At 45.5% G+C, this 5,000-nt stretch overlaps 1 long non-coding RNA gene across 1 annotated transcript in view; it reads left to right on the top strand.

The window, feature by feature from the left end:
• LOC135101120 (uncharacterized) overlaps window positions 1–5,000 on the top strand; it is a 165,826-nt gene that overhangs the window by 117,344 nt on the left and 43,482 nt on the right. The window lies entirely within an intron of this gene.

Consider the following 5,000-nt stretch of genomic DNA (forward strand, 5'->3'; position numbering starts at 1 on the left):
GTTATGTTCAGCCTCCAGCACAATAGACCCGCCGGCGGCTGTTGGTCTATATTTTGTACATATTTATGTGGAAGTATTTGTGCAGCGCGTTGGCAGGGGGCGGCACGGAGCAGGGACACCAGGGTCCTGCTGCCCGCCGCAGCCATCACGCCAAGACCATAGAAGTTAATGGACTTTTGGAAACAGTCTTTCATTGTGTGTGTGTGTGTGTGTGTGTGTGTGTGTGTGTGTGTGTGTGTGTGTGTGTTTGGAGAAGGAGGAGGAGAAAAAAATTCGCTTGCTGCATGAAAATGCTTGCTATCCACAAGGTTTTTATACTTTTTTTTTATAAATATACAAAACTGCATCAAAATTCATATCAACTCAAAATTGTTTAAGGCTGACAACTGCATACTAGCATGGAATACAGAAATTCGTTTGAAAATAGGGAAAAGTATTGGCCATAACAAAAAATGCATTTTGATGCAATAAAACACCGACATCCCTTCAGGAATGGATATGGAAGTTATAAAATAATTGAATTCCATAAAAAGGAAGGAACTATGTTGCGAGTCTTCTCTTTTTATCAGTTCGGATCGAACATTCGTGCAAAGCTGTTTGAATGAGGCTCGCTTCTCCTTAATTAGATTCAGGTGAACGGGATCGCAAGGAGCAACCACTCGCAGCCCCGGGGTGGAGGTATTCGGCGTGTGGTTGTCGAGCCCACCGAGATGCCCAAAGCGTGACGGCCACCACCACAGTATTACGCATCGCTAATATTATGACTTACTGATTGCCGTTCATCGTATAAAATGGCTCGAAGTGGTGTACGTATCTATTGTTAAAACTTTGCATTCAGAAAAAGACGAGAGAGCCCAACATTGTGATCACGCAGCTAATCAGACATCACTGTAACTCTGAAAATGTAACACCGTGCATGATAATCATAACAAAGTTTGTGTTGGCAGTGGTGGTACACACACACACACACACACACACACACACACACACACACACACACACACACACACACACACACACACACACACACACACATGCACACACACATGCACGCAGTCAAATAATTAGTAATTAGGTTAGTGGAGAGACGCGTACATGCATGCACAACACTGAAGCTGTGTAATGTAGGTAATTTGTACGACTGGAGTAAAATGGAAGGAACGTTTTCGTGACGTGTTCCTTTGACTAGCTGAAGGGGACGATAACTGTTACGATTAGATACAGTGAAGTAAAAATGTAATGTGTACAGGAATTCTTGTCAGTCAAAGCACAGAATGCAATACAGTAGGCTTGTTTGGGCCTTCTCTTGGAGCCTCTGCTAACCACTGAATTAGACATTGGAGTTCGTGACATTACTCTGGCGATAACTGTGTCTTGTAGCGGGACACAAGTCACCGCTACAACGAGACCTGTTAGGGTAATTATAAGTGGGAAATAGTTTTCCCTACAGCAAGGCATTAGCCAGCCACGTCCCTGTCACCTGTCAGCCCTGCATGAGGGTGACTTTAGAGTGTAGACTCTTTGGTGACTGCCTGAGCATGCCGTGTGCTGTCATTTACCTGTTTTTCCCATTGTATTCCATCCAATAACATTCTTTCCTCCCTCATTTTCCTCTTCTCCTCAACCTTCCTTCCTTCCCTACCTCCCTCCCCTGGCCATACAAGGCAGGGTGGAGGGTTAGCAAGTAAAAAAGTAATTGGTTGTGATGAACTGTAATATGTATTTCAGCCATGCAGGGGATTGCATTAACGTATATGCTTTAACTGTATTTCTTCAGTTATTTGATTCGCCGATCGATAGGTCACGTATAACTTTCTTGCTCCACGTGTTGTTTCTACTGTATGATGATGACGATGATTGTATTATGATGGTGGCCTTGACGAGGGGAGAGGAATAAAAAGGAAAGTGAGAATATGTATAGTGAAGGAAGATGGGAAGAGTGGATAAAAGAATGCATATTAGTTAATTAGGGGGTTATTTGCTCCAGTGAGCCGCTCTGCCCTTCAGGTACTATAGTAAGCAGGTCAGACAGAAATGTAAAAGGAGTACCCTGTGCATTCCCTTTTGTGTTCTTGTGGTGGTTGAAGGACGGACGTGTGAGAAATGTTGAAGCAGCCATTGCTATTGAATATATTTCAAGTGTAAAAATTTAAATAAATGGCAAGAACTTTTAATGAGTGTACCAGTGTCCCGCGTAAGAGCGGAGGTGGCAGGGGATGTGGCATCTAGATTAGCCTGACCTTCTGCGACTGTTGTTGCCTTTGCCTGCAGATGTTGTCTGTATTTCACGTCGCTGGTATTAATGACGCCATTCCATTACCCGATGTGATTCCCACCGTATACTGTCCTTAATGTGATTCATCATAGTTGTAGAGTGAACGAAAGCTTTTCAACGGAAAAGAACATACCAGTCAATAATTTTCACAAGATCATCCGGCTGCTGATTTCCCAGACATTATGTACAACTGTATAGAATAAAACGACTCAGTGTCTTGAAGCTTGCTGTTCTCTGTCATCCACAACCAAGCCTGTGGCGCACACATCTTGGACGGGAGGGAGGAAAAGAGAATTGTCTTACGGAGCACGGGATGCTGTATATTAACAACAGGAAAAAGTAGTGATCAGTTTTATCAAGAGAGAAGACTCGAACTAAGTAATAACTCCTGGGCTCTATTACTCAGGTAAGACAAGAGTGCCGCCTTGAGGGAAGATCATGTCGTTGTGTTGCCGATGCTTCTTGATCAGTAATGTGACGCATTCTCAAACAGTGCCATTGAGGCCTCCATTCCGCGCTTAACGTTTTTATGCCTAGCTCATATTTGATTAACTAAATGTTGATGTGTGTTTTTATTTTATTCATTTACTTTTTTTTTTTTTTTTTTTTAGTGTGTGTGTGGGTGTGCATAGGTGTTTAAGTCGCAGGGAACACTTTTATTTCCTTACAGTTTGGTAATCAGTGTTGTGTGCTGGTGTGGAGAGTGGAGTCCCTAACGCAGCTCACTTTATCCCATTAAACCTTTAGTTCAATTAGTGCAATTTCCGCACTCCCGCCGTTTTCCGGAATCAGTCCTGTGTTACTCAGGTGTTTGCATGTCCCGCCTACCTGCGAGCGGCGGCGGTGGCGGTGGCGGGGTGACGGCGGCGTCCAAAAGACTTACCACTACTCAGCTGTCTCTTGAATTGTAGCAATGTAGATAGATGTGTGTGTGTGTGAGAGAGAGAGAGAGAGAGAGAGAGAGAGAGAGAGAGAGAGAGAGAGAGAGAGAGAGAGAGAGAGAGAGAGAGAGATGTATTTAAAAACAAGTAGCCGCTACGTTTGTCAGTGTGTGTGTGTGGTTGTCTGTCTGTCTGGCGGTTGTCCTCACCTCTGTTCACTAATTTTAATTCACACGCACCATTATGTACAGTCTTATTGCAGGGACTTTGAATACAGCGTTGACTGAAATCATATTTCCACAAAAGACATGACAACATTGTTTTGGGATCATGGTGTGCCTGGACGTTCGCGGCGTGTTGCTGAAGCAGACTCATCTGCCTTCGAACACCTCACACCTCTGACAAGAATGCGTAGATCGTTAGCTGAACGTTGACCAGTACCAGTGACGACTATTTTTATTGTTGTTGTTGTTGTTGTTGTTGTTGTTGTTGTTACCGTTATGATTGTTATTGTTGGCGTCATTGACTATGACTACCACCACCGTCGCTCTTTCATAATTACGGAAATTATGGAAATAATTAATTTTACGAAAAATATGAATTGGCAGTGAAGAAAACATTTTTCACCGGCCTGACCTCCAGATATTAAATACTTGGACAAAACGTTCCTCCGCAGTGTTGCCAAGACCCCAGGAAGGCACGTGACCCCACGCCGGCCTAAGACACAGCGGACAACGTAGGTCATAACTCGCATCTGAGGCCACGCCCCTTCTCCCGTGTCCTGCCCCGTCCCGTCGGCCCCACAAGCTGGGAGGCCGGATAGAGGTCAGGGGTTCGGGCTGGCAATTATGACTCTGGGGAGGAAAGGCTCCCTCACTAATTTTCCACCTCTAACTGGGGGGAATTTTTCATTACTGGACCATATGAGAGGCTGCGGGGCAGGCGGGGAGGAGGGCGGGGAGGCGGGGGCGTTGAGCCCTACACACCTCGTAGCCCTAAAGTGATAAGGAGAGATCCCGGAGTTTGGGACTGGGAACGGTTATTGCTGTCGTAACATTTTGTCAGTTCATTAACTAAATGGGAGCTGCTCGGCTGCTTCCCCCCAACTCTTGCAACAATTTTCATTACCAGAGCTGAATTTTCATAATGAATTTTCATTTTTGCATGGCGATTACTTCTGTTTTTCTCGAGCGCCTGAAGGGGAAATATAATTTATTCATTTCGTAAATGAGCTTATCCATTTTTGTGCAGAGGTAAGTGAAAGCTTCATCGCTATGGCTACTTACTATATTAACATTAGTGAAACACTGACACGGATTACAATCAGTTAAGTGATACACCTGTGTACAAATGAGTGGACGTTGGTTTACAAGACAAAGAAAGACCAGCGAGTGTTTCCCTCGATTTAGTGCGGCTAAATCTTACGATTCTTACCGTGTTGCCGAAGGGGGTTGGCTTATTAAAGTGGGCGGTCCCTTGTGGCGCGTGTTGTCAAGGCCTCGCAGCTTGTTGACGACCTACACGCTGGAGAACACTTGCCGCTGATGGACGTTTGCTTTACCAGATGGAGGTTCTCATCCCTTTGCCTCAAGTCACTGCACCCCACACCCCATGCCCGCAACCTCACCACGCGCCCACCCCAGCCCTCCGCCTCGCCTCAGCCACTCATTCCCAGCACATGACCACCGCCGTTTCTTGGCCAATAAACGCAACTCTTCCGTAATGCAGAGTGATCTCAAGTATGCTGCTGCCACCATCACCGCGGTGCCCATCACCATCACGCTCTTTGTTTCTCCAGCCTCCAAGCTGCTCACCACTGCTGCCGTTACTCTCGTCACTACAAC

Source organism: Scylla paramamosain, chromosome 6 (genome assembly GCF_035594125.1).
Source record: "Scylla paramamosain isolate STU-SP2022 chromosome 6, ASM3559412v1, whole genome shotgun sequence".
In the NCBI taxonomy this organism is placed as follows: domain Eukaryota; kingdom Metazoa; phylum Arthropoda; class Malacostraca; order Decapoda; family Portunidae; genus Scylla; species Scylla paramamosain.